The sequence below is a fragment of the Equus asinus genome, chromosome 5, assembly GCF_041296235.1.
Source record: "Equus asinus isolate D_3611 breed Donkey chromosome 5, EquAss-T2T_v2, whole genome shotgun sequence".
Lineage (NCBI taxonomy): Eukaryota > Metazoa > Chordata > Mammalia > Perissodactyla > Equidae > Equus > Equus asinus.
The window spans coordinates 23,557,469-23,572,557 of NC_091794.1; the positions used below are offsets into that span (position 1 = coordinate 23,557,469).

At 50.8% G+C, this 15,089-nt stretch overlaps 1 protein-coding gene across 8 annotated transcripts in view; it reads right to left on the reverse strand.

Annotated features, from left to right (window-relative positions):
• The window catches only part of SEMA5B (semaphorin 5B), a 120,679-nt gene extending 110,220 nt beyond the window's left edge, over nucleotides 1-10,459 (reverse strand). For 4 of the 8 annotated variants that reach the window (XM_070508979.1, XM_070508975.1, XM_070508977.1 and 1 more), the window contains exon 1: nucleotides 9,287-9,752. The gene's annotated coding sequence lies outside the window, so the exon portion shown is untranslated. Of the gene's footprint in view, nucleotides 1-9,286; nucleotides 9,753-10,267 lie in introns of those variants that run through there. The other 4 variants (XM_044771481.2, XM_070508978.1, XM_044771478.2 and 1 more) reach the window with 3 other exon arrangements.
• Nucleotides 10,460-15,089: the final 4,630 nt, after the last annotated feature.

Below are 15,089 nucleotides of genomic sequence, written 5' to 3' on the forward strand. Positions count from 1 at the left end.
GTAAAGCTTCATTTTTCAGAATCTCACCTGCCACAAACCATCTTCCCTTTTGGAATCCCTAATCATATGATCATAATTCCCCAAATCAGACTTCCTACCGCCTAGGGAAGGTCTGTAGGTACGGCATCTCTTTTCTTGGCCATTGTTAACGCCAGGCTTACATGGTCTCTTTCATCCGAGGACTGTCAGATCACCACCTGGTTCTTGGTCATGGTCAGAATCAAATCAGAAGGACAGTTTCAGGTGCTATTTCTCTACCTTCTGAGCAACGACAATGTTACAGAGGTGAGAATGCAAAAAGGTATCCAATCCTCCACTTTAAACAGTATTTGACATCCAACAGAAGTCAGGCCGCCTATCTCCCGTCATTACAATAGCATGCCTCCCTGACAGCTTTATAATCCATCCTGGGAAAGTAGCATCCAAATTCTTCCAACTGGGTGGGGAAAGTGTAATAGGGATATGTCATAACTTGGACCTGCTCAGCTGCAAGGCATCCTGGGATCTTGGCAGCTGGTCAGTGACGAGGAAAGAAATGTTTTCTGGCATGGGGTACCTGGAAAAAGGGAGTGAGGACAGATTTAAGAAGTGAAGAGGAAAAGGAGGCCTCAATGAACAGCATGCCTACATCCTGCCATTCGTACGTGAGAACTGCCCGTCTTCTGCCGGGGACAGGTACAGCATATGCCCAAGGGACGCTGATGGAGCACTTGTGAACAGTTTGTTGACATCATCAGCCAAGGATGGAGAAGAGGCTATGTAGTGGTTAAGTGTGTAGGCTCTGAAGCCATAAAGTCTGAGTTTAAATCGCAGCTCTACCTGGGGGAAATTGTTTTCTCTCTAAGGTTTCCGTTTCCTCATGTGGAAAGTGACGACAAAAATAATGCATGCACATAAGGCACATGAGGATTAAAAGAGATAATGCACATGAAAAGTCTAGCAGACTGTCTGGTACATAGTAACAGCTCAATAATTAATAGCTGTTCTTCATGGCACAATAGCTTGAAGGCACTGAGTGCTGATAGTTCCGGGGCCAGAGGTGTGAAGAGGAAAAGGCTGAGAAGGTGAAAGAAACTAAAGATGCTGGAGGCTAGGGGCAGGGGAGACCTGGAGCTCACCTGAAGGAGCGAGTCAGCAATTTGTGAAACCCACCTGGAGGTGGAGGCTGGGCACAAGGCAAGGTTGAGAATTCTGACCTTCAGGTCCAGTAAGGTGAAGCAGCCAGCCTGAGGCCTCAGAGGAGTTCAGCAAAAACAGTTTGTTTACTCAGCTCTGAATATAAAAATTTTTAATTGCTATAGGAAGTCAGTCAAAAGTTGTCTAAATGGTGCACGTTAAAAAGAAGCATAAATAGGGTCTGGCCCTGTGGCCAAGTGGTTAAGCACATGCACTCCACTTCAGCTGCCCAGGGTTTTGCTGGTTCAGATGCTGGGCGTCGACCTAGCACCACTCATGAAGCCATGCTGAGGTGGTGTCCCACATAGCAGGGCCAGAACAACCTACAATTAGAATATACAACTACGTACTGGTGGGCTTTGGGGAAAAGAAGAAGGAAAAAAAAAAAGATTGGCAACAGATGTTAGCTCAGGTACCAAACTGGAAAAAAAAAAAAAGAAGCATAAATATTCCATGTCTAGAAATCTGTTCTGAGGAAATACTCATCAATAGGCACAGAGATTTAGATACAAGGATGTTCACTGCAGCATTATTGATAATAGTAAAAGAATGGTTTACGACCTAGATGTCCAACCCACAGGGGATTCAGGAAATAAATGTGGTACATCCATAGGATGGAATACCAGGCAGCCATTGAAAAGCCCATTTCAGAAGAATACTTAAGTCATGGGGAAGTTATCAGAATACGTTATTAAATGAAAAAGGCTGGTTACAAAAGAACAGACAGTAGTTACATACATATCTAGAAGGAAGCATACAAAAAAGCTGAATGAATGTGTATTACTTTTATAAATGTTTTTTTAAGAAAAAATGACCACAAAGAAGCTACACTAGAAGGAAACTCCCACAATCAGCTAATAATAGAAAGTCATTAAATTCAGAACACAGGAACACAAACAGTAGCTATGATATGAAGGCCAGGAGCTATAGCTGGTATCTACCAGAAAGGACCAGGCTGTTTTGAGGGGCTGAGGGCTAAGAGAGTCTGTATGCCACTGGCATGAGGCCAGGTGGAGTCTAGGAAAGAAGATTTAGGTCAGTGGCTCTCAACCATGGCTGCGTATATTAGAAGCTCAAAAAAATACCAATGCCCAGGCTCCACCCTCAGGGATTCTGACAATTAAGGTCGAGGATGAGGCTGGTCGTCTGTATTTTTTCAAAGCTCTCCATGCGATTCTAATAGGAACCAGTGAACTACTTGAGCTGGACCAAGCTACTGTCACCTGTGTACAAAGGACGCTTGAGCCTTGCTCTCTAGACTGAGTCCAGGATGTGAAGACACACTCACTCTGGAAGCTAGAGAGATGCTGAAAGGGAGTAGGCGGCCCCAAGGCGCATGGTCTACGCAGGAAAATGACCCTAAGCTTTGGGGGGCATTCACACAAGTGCTCCTTAGACCTGGCCTCTTTGGGACCTTTTGCCACAAGGACACTGCTCCCCACTTAGACTCCGGATGGAACCCTGGTTACCAGCTAACTCCATAAACTGCAAGGACAAGAAAAAGCAAGAAAGGGAAGAAAACCAGGATCCTGGGGAATCTACAGGGACCTGACTCTGCAGAAGCTGGAGCTAGTGGTATTTTCCTCTTCTGTCCTGCTTTTGGGCAGAAACACACCCTGGCCAACAGAGCAATGTGTGAACCTTAAAGGCAGGCTGCTCTGGGTGCATGTGGCCTCTCAGAAGGCTCCTAGTTTCTCCCAGGTGCCTGGAGGGAAGAGGAGCAGAGGGAACAGGCTGCTAGAAACAAAAGTTTGTGCTAAATGATAAGATCTCCCCCAGCTTCTCACTACAGGTATAGAGTTACTCAAGGCACCAAAAGAAGAACTGGGCCCTGCAACCATCCATCCCTGAATAATTAAGAGCTGACTGCAGTTCTTTTGTACTCCTTACAGTGGGCTCCTGGGGTCCTTCGGGACAATGACGAGGGTAATATGGAAGGGGTTTTGGCTCAGGTAGACCAGTGGGGTTGGCAAGCAGGGATGGACCTCAATTGCTACCCCACCAGCCATTTCCCTGACATTTTTCGGAGGCAGCCTCACGTCAACTTTGGCAGAAGAACAGAGCTACAGATAATCCAAAATGCTGGATTATCATAATGAAACCATAACCCACAGCTTTGCAAGGCACTGCATCTATGTTTATACAAGGATGTGTATGAGCATATTTATACGCACACCTACACCTCAACAAGAGCATATTTACCTTCCAGAGGATGTTTGGCTCAGGCAGAGGCTGAAAGGGGAATGCACTCTGAAGATGCTGTGACTGGCAATCAGGTGGGTTACCAACAGTCTGGCTGGACGGTAACTAGCAACTGGCCTGAGACCAAACATCCTCATAAATAATCCACAAAAATGGGAATGGACCACTCCCGGAAATTAAGAGGTGACTGTAATTTCCATTCAAAACCACTTACTTCAAGGGCCAGAAAAAGCCTTAGGGTTTATCTGACCCCTTTGTTTTCACAGATGGGGAATCTGGGTTTGGCACACGTGCCCAAGTGGAGAAGCGTCCCTTGTTTCTAACTCAGTCTCCTCCTTTGGGAATTTAAACCTATCTCCTCTAATTTGATCCTCGGGGGACTGGCAGAACAGATGGTCACCAGCCATCCTCCAGAACCAACCCTTCCTATCACAGAAGAGACCAGCCAGAGACATCCTTGGTTCAAATGCAAAGATAATCTGATAAAATCAACAAGACTTCAAATTCAAATGAGTTCCAGGTGCAAGTCTGATTAAGTCATCCTTATTAAAGGCAGATCAATGAGGGCAGTGTCCTGGTGGGACTCAGCACACACAGCATTGCCTTGAAAGCTTTCCTTTGCTCTGGGAAAGCCCAACGGAATCCCTGTCCTCCTGTTCCAAGTCAGACAATGGAGGAGGACGAGCAGCCCAACTGTTGGGAAACTGCTCAAGGTCAAACTCTCCCAAACTTAGTCTCCATCCCAGTGGTCCCTCCTCTGGCTTTCCCCACTGTGCCTAGCAACAAATTGGAGAGGAAGTCATCTTTTTTTTTTCCACTCTGAAGCTACCAAGTGTAGTACTTTTTCATTTGTGAGCCCCTGACTAATGTCAGGATTAAAGAGTGCATTCTGGGTCAGTCCTGGTGGCTGAGTGGTTAAGTTTGGCACGTTCTGCTTCAGTGGCCCGGGGTTCAGTTCCCTGGCATGGACCTACACCACTCATCTGTCAGTGGCCATGCTGTGGTGGCAACTCACATACAAAAAGAGGAAGATGGGCAGTGGATGTTAGCTCAGGGTAAATCTTCCTTAGCAAAAAAAAAAAAAAATTGGAAGAGGGCATTCTGCAAGGTTGGGTTTTCATCTTTCAGGCTCACTAAAGCAAAACACTAAAGCAGAGGGATGGGCAGTGACATGGCAGAGCCACAGAACATTTGGCCACCCAGCTGTTCCCCTTCAGAACTCTGTTCCCAGCTGGAACTTTTCCCTGCCACTTTCTAGCATTCAAACTGGTTATAAGGGAGATTTCTTCAGAAGGTTAGAAGGGAGATTTCTTCACAAAGAAAGTATTGGAGGAGATTCCTCCATCTGAGATAGAGAATGGCATACACAAAGATCCCCTTTCAGACTACCCTTCAGAGAGCCATCTCTTCACCCAAAGCAGATGTCATCAAACCAAATTCAGAGAGGAGATGCACAAAAGAATAGCGCTATGCCAGTGAAAGCCAGGTGTCGCCCACACAAGCTGTAAAAGAAGGGCTCAATTTGGTCAATTCAGTGAAACTCAATTAGCCAAGACACTTGCTTTGATCTCTTGTCATACATTTAAGATCAAGTTAGTTAAACTTTGTCATAAATTTAAGACCAACTTAGTGATGGCTAAACTCAAATGCAAAGATCTGAATGTGAAGAAAACTCATTAATTAGAGGTAACTATTTCCAACATACACACAGTCATCCATTGATGAAGACAGGCTAGTGATCAAGGTGACTGGATGAGGCAAAGGATGGTTCCAGGACCCACTGGGGTTCCGACCCTGAAGTATAAATACCAATATTCTCTCCCAACAGTCTTCATCCCCAGATCGCCAGGTGCCTGGCTTTGCCTCTGTCCACACCACAGGTCCAAGGCGGGCGTTCAACCCCACTTGATGAGGGAGGAATCTGAGGCATGGAGGGGGACTTGGAACGGACGGAACAGCTAAGGTGGTGGAATCCTAGCCCTCTCAGCCCTCCCAAACACTGGACCCCAAGTCCTTTGGACAATCCACGTAGCTGTCAGGTCACCCAGACAAACACACAGGGAAAAAACCTCCACAATAAATCCCATCACAGAAGTCGAGGCAATGCTAGTATTTGCGGTCTCCAAGTCACGCTGATCCACCTCCATCAAGGGAGAGCAGAGAAATGTCTTGTTTACTACTGTATCCCGAGCTTCTAGCACTGTGCCTGGCACACAGTAGGTGCCCAGTAAATGACGAACAAGGGAGTTTACTGCCACTGTTGGTCTCATTTACCATGTACCCAGCCAATAACAAAGCCAATACTTGAGGACCATGGGGAACATCTGGCTGCTGGAGGTGTGGGTGGTGGGACAAAGGAGCTCAACCCCGGTCCTTTAAGGATATAAGACAAGGTAACATGCAATTCTAATCAGCGACCTTGTCCTTTGCTCTCTGTGTCCATTCTACCACCTCATTCCTCAATAAAAGTAGTGAATTGGTTGATTGTAGGGTAGTGATCTGAGCTGCTATCTTGTTGACTTTCCCTATGAGATATAGGAGGATGACCAAGATTAAAAAGAGGAGCAATGATCAGTGTTCAAAGTAATTGTACCCAACAGCTTCTTCATCCCAGGTGCACACACTCTATCCACCAATCTTCAGCCTTGACAGGCTGATCCTCCATAAGTGTCTGTCATCCCTCTGCCCCCATGCTGGGGCTCCCCTTCCCCTTTTTAGACCCACACTCAGGGCTCAGTGCTTTCGGGATATTCCTTGGGACCCTCAAACATCCTATGTGAGCTTCCAGTCTTTTCTCATCCAACCCCTGAATAAAGTTTCACTATATCAGGGGAAACAAATAGTCGTGGTTGGATTTTTTTCTTTTTTGTAAAGAATAACATTGGTTTACACTCACTGGGTTCCTGGAAGGGGTTGGGGGTGGGGGTAGGGCTGCAGGAGACCTGAGTCCCAGTCCTGGCTGTACATCTGAACTTTGTATCAATGGATGTGAAGTGCTCAGATTTGTATAAGACGAGATGGCTCCCTGACCTCAAGGAACTCATCATCTCACAGAAGAATCCTAGTGGGTCCTGAGAGCGAGGGTGAGCTGGGGGTCCGGCAGATCAGAGGCAGGACCAGACTGTGGAATGTCCCAGTCAATCCCCAAGGTTCAGGGAGACACGATAACATGTACACGCAAAGAGATGAGATCACTTCCTGGAACCTGAATTTCTTGATCTGTAGGTCTAGAGAGTCAGACCGCTCAAGGGCTGCACACTGGGTTTGTCTAGACCATTTTGTTTGGCCAGTTTGACTTTGAATACCCAGTTGTCCCCAGGCCGGGCCACTCTAATTGCCTGATCAGCACATTGTTACCTGCCTGCCCTCTGTAGGCATTTGAGTTTGTGACTCCCATGACATGGACAATCTCCAAGCCCTCTTCCAGCTTTGAGCCCCAAAAGGAAGTAACTAACCGAGGGGCTTTCAGATAAGCTGGGAAGACTACCCCAATTCAGAAAAGCTTCTGTAATTCCTCCAATCCAAACTAGGAGGTGGCAATCCACAGCGCCAAGCTGGACCTCTTGGCTTCTCTGCCTTTCTGGTCAGTCTCTGGGAGAAGTGGAAAGGGAGCCCTTCCCTGGCCTTCCCTTCTCCTGTCCCACCCTCCCTATACAGACAGCTAGTGGGGAGGGGGCCAAGGCAACAAGCCCAGCTCTCAGTCCCACCTGAGTCATCAAGCTTTCTTCAACCAGTCCTCTCCTAAGCCCCAGGCCACCACTTGGCACCCAGTCCTGGCTGCCTCATACTGCCTGTGCATTTTCCCATTCATGTTCTCCCTCCCCAAACAGACACACAAGTGTCTTAGGATCAACCTGGTGAATTGAGCAACCTCTCTGGTTGTGGGCTCAGCGCTGTGCCTCTTTGAGTCTACCAGCACCTAGCTTGGTGTATTGCACACAGTAGGAGCTTAAAAAGTGTTTGATGCCCACGCTGATGATAAGGCCGGCTGTTGTCAGCTCTGGAGGAGGAAGTCTCTGGCATTGACTCCCTGGAAAGAGAAAAGAGATGGAACACCTGCCATCCTCTCCCAAACTGGTGGTGGTAGCTGTTGATATGCAGAAAGGAGATGCCCCCACCACACACACACAGCCAGAGGCAGCCCTTCCTCCTGAGCGTCTCCCCAAAAGTCTCACTGCCCTATGGGTGACCAAGGGGCAAACTCCCTCTTTCTCTTTGATATTTTATCCCCCATCCTCCTCGGTTGGGAATCTAGATTTGGGGCAGGGTATCGGCAGTTTTTTCCAAGCTGCTTCTTAATTTGCCCCCATTTTCCCAGTTGTGCGGTCCAGTTCTAAAGCTCAAGCTCCCTCTGCTCCTTCTCAAGGTCATCTACTCCGGTTCAGAAAAGGTGACAGGCTACTTTTGAACGTCAAGAAGAAATTGGGGGGGGGGCAGTAAGTGAGGAGAAAGAATAGAAGCGAATAGGCTAAAAGATGAGGAACAGAGAGGGTGGAGAGGATGAGGAGGCCTGGAGGGCGCTGGAGAAAGGCGCCGCTGCCTAAGGAGCAGAATGAGGCCGAAGTGGTGGGTGGGGCAGGAAGGGGGTGCCTGTGAAATGTGGGTGGAGATTGGATTCGCTAGGGGCCGAAGGAAAAAGATGCGGGTGGGGGCCAGAGAAGGTAGGATCGCGGTGGGGTCTAGACACAGGCAAGCTTCCAACCCCTAATCCCAGGTCCCTTGGCTCAGCCACAGGGCCGGGAAGGGGGGCGGCCTCCCCGCTCCGGCTGCTCGCCTCCCCACCGCGGAGAGCCTGGAAGGGATCGCAGGGTGGGGGCAGAGTCCGGCGGCTTCCCCTCCCCATGCACACTCGGGGCCCACTCCCGCCTGGAGCGGCGGGGCGGAGTGACCCGAGGACCCGGCGGCGGGGGGATGGGGAGGAGGGAAGAAGGGCGCCTCAGGTGGCTTCTCCTCGTTGTTTAAAGTTTGCGGTAGGCGAAGGAGCCGGCTCTGTCCTTCCTCCGCCGCCGGCCCGCGGCTCCGCTCGGCCCGCTCCCCTCAGCCTCGCCTTCTCCCTCGGCGGGTCCTAAGCCCTCTTCTCCCTCGGCTCCCGCCCCTCTCGGGCCCGGGATCCCCTCTCCTGTCTCCATCCCTCCCCGTGCCCGAGCGCCCCCCACTCCCTCCCTCCGCGCTGGATCTCCGGCACGACGTGAGCGGAAAGTGAATGGGCAGCCCCAACCACAAAGACAAATTACCATGAGAAAAATAAATCAGGAAATCGCCGGTCGCGTCCCCGGTTCCCGCCGCCGCACCCCTCTCCACCCGCCAAGGCGGAGCGCGGGGCTCCCGGGCAGCTGCGTCGGGGGCCTGGCAGGGCAGAGTTGGGCTCCGCAGGGCCCTGCCAGGGCAGGGGGTCTGCGAAGAACGGGTGGGCGGCGGAGCGGGGAGGTCCCCCAACAAGAGGTTTCGCACTCCGGGCCGGCCACGCGTTCCCACGCGTCTCGCCGCGCGCACTCTCCCTCCACCGGGTTTACTCGTCGGCCCTTTCTGAGCCCCATCTCGGCGCCAGTCTCCGCGCCCCGGCCCCGCGCTCTCCCAGCCTTTCATTCGGCCCTCCCCTCCTCTAGGCCCGGGGCCTGAGTCCCCATCGTGGCTGCTGCCCAGACGCTCCGGCCGCAGCCGGCGACTACCCCCTTGCAGCCCGGACCCAGAGTGGCGGGCGGCGGGAACGCTGCAGCGCGAGGGCGCCCGAGCTGGGTGGCAGCGAGCGGCGCGGAAGCCCGGGGACCCTCTCTCCTCCCGCCTGCAGCCTCTCCCACCTGGTTCCAACTTGCCAGCGCCGCCGGGCCCCCACCCCTCTACCCACCCGAGTTGCAGAAGTTTGCAACTTGCAGCCCCGGGCCGCGCAGGGGAAGCGCCCGGGACTCACCTCCGGGCTGCAGGCGCAGGTGCCCGGTTCCCGGCGGCTCCCGGCTCTCGGCGGCACTGAGCGGAGGCGGCAAACCAGAAGGGCCGGCGATGCGTCTGGGAATGGGGCGGCCGCGCAGCAGCGGCCCCCGGCCCTCCGCTCGGCGCTCCCGTGCAGTCCCGACCCGGGCCCGCGCCCGCTAGGCTCGGTTCCTCCCGCAGCCGCTGGACGCGCGGCCGACCCGCCCGGCTCCGCGGAGCTGGGCTCTGGCAGCAGCCCCCGCGCTCCAACTAGCTCCCGACCGGGCGCGCGGGTAAGAGCGGAGAGGAGGGAACGGAGCAGAGGGAGGGAGGGAGGGAGAGGCTGTGGGGGAGGAGTTGGGAGCGAGGGGAGAGGGGCGGGGAGCGAAAAGGAGGTGGGGGTCGGACAGGACCTGCGGCGGCGGGCGCTTCCCCCGCCAGCTCCGAGGCGCACTCAGGAGCGCGAGGGGGCGCCCTGCACCTCCGCGTCCCCGGGCTCGGCCCGATCCCGCCCGGGCCTGCCAAGTGTGTTACCCGGCGGTGGACAGAAGTCCCGCTCCGCAGTCGGCGTTCCAGCGGCGAGCCCCAGGCCCCCCGAGCATTTGCTGCCTTTTGCCACACCCCCCTCCGCGTCCTCGGTACCCCCATCTCGAACCTGACTTCCTCCCGGGGCGTCAGCCCACCTCAGCCCTTGGGGCCTGAGGAAATTCTGCCTTCCCCAGGCTCCCAGATTCCCCAGCCCTTTTAGCCCGGGACGATCTAGTCAATTTTTCTGCCTGTGGATTTGAAGGGGAAAAGAACCGCGTACAAAACGGGAAATCTGGTGCAAACTGCAGTCGAAGGGAGGGACGCGAGGCTGCTGGGCTGGACTGGAAAGCCAGAACTGGCCGGATTCGGGTCAACTTTACAAACGGCACGACCTTGAGTGAACCTCGCCAAGCCTCAGTTTCCTCGGCTGTAAAGTAGGGTTGGTAATACCTACCTACAGAACGATTTGAAGAACGAGTAAGGGCTACGGGGAGTAAAAGGACCTCAGGAACGTTGGGAGGGCGTCCAAGAGATTGGCGATCCCGGCAGCCGGGGGCGGGGGCGGAGGAGTGCGCTGGGCTGAGGAGGGAAGGATTCGCGCGATCACACCCAGCGAGGCCGAACTGTTTACAGGTCGAAGTATCTAGTGTTTCCTATCGCCAGACAGAGGCGCAAGCTTCAAGTGTATCTGCCCCGGCTGCCAGAGAGATGGGAAGGGAGCCCTCTGCTGAACAAAACACGGTATTTTAAAATTAAAATGGTGACCTGAGAAAAGAAAACGAAAGAATGAACGATAAAGACAAAGAACCTGAAAAATTAAATCCAGAGAAGTGTGATTTTAAGAGATAATCAAACAGAAATGTGAAATACAAAATTTAAGTTGGAAGAAACCATTAAAAGACTTTCTAGAATAAGCCAGACATTGAAGAATTAGAGTGAAGCTTTTTTTTTTGGGTTGAGGAAGAGTGGCTGTGAGTTAACATCTGTTGCCAATCTTCCTGTTCTTGCTTGAGGAAGATTCGCCCTGAGCTAACATCTGTGCCAGTCTTCCTTTATTTTGTATGTGGGTCGCAGCCACGGCATGGCTACAGTCCAGCAGTGTAGGTCAGCAACCGGGAACCAGGCCCAGGCCACCAAAGCAGAGAGCACCAAACTTAGCCCGTAGGCCATCAGACTGGCCCCTAGAGTGAAGCATTTTACATTACAAAATTCTGGGTAAGGGAAATCTCAGATAAAGCAGAGGGATGGAGACAGTAAGAGCCCCAGAGAAGCACCCCTTAGACACACACACACACACACACACACACCCCTCTGAGCCAAGGTGAGAAGCATCTTGGCCTGGATGATAGGAAAGAAAGAAAGAATCCAAGAAGGGAGTTTATGAGATGCTGTAAAAAGGGAAACAGGGCACAATCTCAGAAATAAAGGCTTTCTAGGGCAACAGAAATGCTGAAACTCATAATGTGCAGAATGGAGAGGAAGTTGCAAAAGAAAGACATCAAAGGATAAGAGGAGAGAGCTGCAGAGAAGAGGGAAAAAGGAAGGAAATGGGCTGTCCCAGCAGAGCAGTCTGGTGGCCCATCCATGTAATTAGAGGTAGGAGTCAAGTTGGAAGAGGTAATGCAGGGCCTCAAGTCCAAACCTGTCATTTTACAGACAAGGACAACGAGACCTAGAGAGGGGAAGCAATGCTCCCAGAGTCACAGGCTGGGGTGGGGCAGGTCTCCTGATCTCCATTTGGGACCCTTCCACCGCTGTGAGTGCTGCCCCCCCCCATCCACATCCCATTCCCTACAGAACCATGGAGACTGTTTATGTCATTGCAAAAATATAAATGTGTGTGATATATAGACATCATTTAATTGCTACAAAAACATGAAAACATTCCATGTACTGCAGGGAAAAGGGCCGAGCAGGAGAACTTCCCATTTGTCTGGCTGGGAGAGCAGACACGATGCCTTCTGAGTGGTTCTATCAGCAGCAGCTCTCTCTTGAAAGGCAATAAAAATCTTCTCCCTCCTTCATCATATTCTCTCACCCTCCCTCTCTTTTTCCACCATGTTTTGATTGCTTTTTCTTCCTTCCCTTCCCCTCATCACTTCATGCCTTTCTGGGTTCTCCCTCTCCATGGTATGAATGAGTGTGAGAGTGTGGAAGGGGGCTTGGTACTGGAAGAGAGGAGACCCCAGTCTGGGGATACAGGCCAGGAGCCCTCCCTTTTCAGGGGAAGCAGGAGCCAAGGCAGGGAGACACCCAAGGAGACACAGACAGAGGAGCAGAGCTGCTTGGGATGCTGGGCTAATTAATCCTAATTGCTTCCTACAGTACTGTATTGATTAACAGTGATTACTCAAGAGCTCTCAATGCTAGAGCGTTTCGGAAGTCCAAGCTCAGGAACGGACAGCTGCTTCACCGGCCTGGCTTCCCACCTGCTTCAGGCAGCTCCGGAGTTTGGCCAACCCAGACTGGTTAGAATCTCTGAATCATTTACTTGAAACAAAACCTGGAACCTTGACCCCATCACCACAGGTTCACCACCATCTTCTGTCACCTTCCTTAAACCTTTGCACTAACCTGTGCAATAATTACTCCTATTGGGAGCGATTCTCCACCTACTGGAACAGTGTTAATTAAGCAGAATGTAAATACAGTAATTAATATAGAATTATCCAAAACAAACAAGCTAAACAGCAGCAAGCCTAGGGCGTGGGAAGGAGTTCTTAGAATTCACTCTTGACCTAGAAATTCCAAACATATTTTGAACTAAGGTGCCAAGAGATGAAGAAGTAAGTCCCAATTCTCATGCTCAATGGTGGAGCACAACGCCGTCTCCTGCCTCCCACCTGAGGGCATTTGCTGGGAGATTTAGCTACCTCTGAAAAACAAGAGTGCAGGCACTCCCAGGAGTGTGTGTAGGTGTGTGTGATGTGTAGAAGTGTGTGCATACCTGTGCATAGCCCTGGTACAAACACAAATCTGACCTTGCAGCAAAAGGCAAGCAAACAGCAGCTGCTCATGTACTGACAGGAGAGAGGAATTGAAAAGAAGAAGGCAGCAATCACTTATAATGTCCAAATAGTTTCCTGGCCCTGGCATCACCTGCTCATTGTTCTTGGGGATGGAAAAGAAAAAAGAAAATTCCCACCCCAGAAGTCATTGTCGATTTGTGAACCAAAAGCACACTTAGGTCAGAGGAGCTAAAGTGTCACTAAATGGCAGCTTTGCCATTGTCCTGAGCTAATGTGAGAGAAGAGATCTTCCTTCCTGCCTTCCTCCCCAAACATTTAAGTGCCACTCACTCTGCTAGGTGGGGAGGTCACAGGAAAAGGAGAAAGCCAGAGCCTCACAGGCAGGCTGGAGAGGCAGACATAATCACAGCAAATGCAAGGACCGTCGTGGGACCAGAGCACTGTGTGCTCGTGGAGGGCCGATGACCCACTCTCCCCAGCAGGGCAAGAAAGGCTTCACAGCAGAGGACCCTTCCAGCTGGGAATGGAGACAGGGCAGGAATTTGCCAAACAGAGAAGCGGGAGGAGGCAGAGTATTCCAGGCAAAGGAAATAGCATGTAGGAAAGCACAAAGCGATATAATTAGATTTCTGTTTTGGAAGAATTACTTGGCTCTGGTTAACAGATTCAGAGCGAGCTGAGGCAGTCAGTGTGAGCAGGTGCGTCGTGTGGCGGAAACGGCACTGCAGCCCAGTTAGAGCCTCTCACTTCTGGGGCCAGCCAGCCACTGATGAGCTAGCTGGGTGTCCTTGCACGAGCCTCTTCTCCTCTTCAATTGCCCTTCCTCGTGGAGGAAATGAGAGGAGCTGATCAACTGGTTTCTAAGGTTCTCTTTGCACACAGATTCTATGGTTCTAACTCCTCCTGCAGGTACTTCTTTAAACTGTGTTCTTTACCATATTTATGCACTTAGTCCTTTCCACGTGGGTAACATTATACAGTTTACAAAAGTATTTTCCATACAGCATCTTTTGACCTTTACGCTCCTGTGAAGGAGACAGCTACTCTACCGCTCCAGACGACCTTGTTCAGCCCTGTGGCTGTAAACACCAGCTCTGTGCTGATGAGGTCCACGTCTGTATCCACAGCTCGGACCTCTCTCTGGAAACCCAGATGCAGAAGCAACCACCTGCTGCTGTCCTCCACGTGAACATCTAACAGGCAGCTCAAACTTAACATGGCCAACACTTCCGATTGTCTTTCCCCAAACTGGCTCCTCCTCCCAACTTCTCCATCCTAGTAAATGAAACCTCCATTCTTTGAGTTCTTCAAGGGCAAAATCTTGAAATCATCCCATACTCCACATCTAAACCATCAACAAATCTCATCACCTCTACATTTGAAATACTTTCAGAATATGATAATTCTCCTCACCTCCTCCTCTAGCACCCCAATTCAAACCAACCTCCTCTCTCCCCTGGATGTTGGCTCTGCCTCCTTCACCTCTGCACATACAGTCTGTTGTCCACACGGAAGCCATCCACAGTCAGATCCTGTCACTCCTCTGCTTAAAACCTCCTGTGCTCCCCAGCTCACTAGAGGAAAAGCCCCATACTTACCAAGTGCATTTCTGACATCATCTCCTACGCTCTCCCCTTCTTCCCTTCTCATCAGCCTCACCAGCCTCTCCACTGTTTCTCAAACACCCGAGTTTCCACCTCAGGGCATTTGCACTTGACGTTCTCTCTGCCTGGAAAGCTCTTTGGTCCGATGTCCACATGGGTCATTCCCTCACTTCCTTCAGTCTCTGTTCAAATATCAGTTCATTAGAGATGAATTGCTATCCTTTCAAAAATGACAAACCTCTGTCACTCCCTATCATTACCTCACACTGTTACTTATTAAGTACTAGACATACTTATTGTCTGTCTCCTCTGACCAGAAGATAAATTCCATGAAAGTGGGGATATTGCCTGCTTTGTTCATTGCTACAGTCCCAGCCCATGGAATGGTGCTTGGTAGAAAGAAGTGCACGATGACAATTTAGTGAGTGAATTACTATTATTGTTCCCATTTTACAGATAAGGAAACTGAGGTGCAATGACACAGTTGGCCATTTTCAGAGCTGAGATTTGAACTTAGATTTTTCCATATCATGCTGTCCTTTCCAATTGATTATTAGTCAACAGCTATATTTGCACTAAAAATCTTTTTAATAGAAAATGCATTTAGAGTAAAACACAAACTAATTGTCTTCAACCCAGTTAACCACGTGGGCCCATTGACCCACACAGCAGCTCTCCAAGTCACAACAGAGTGAAGAGTTAG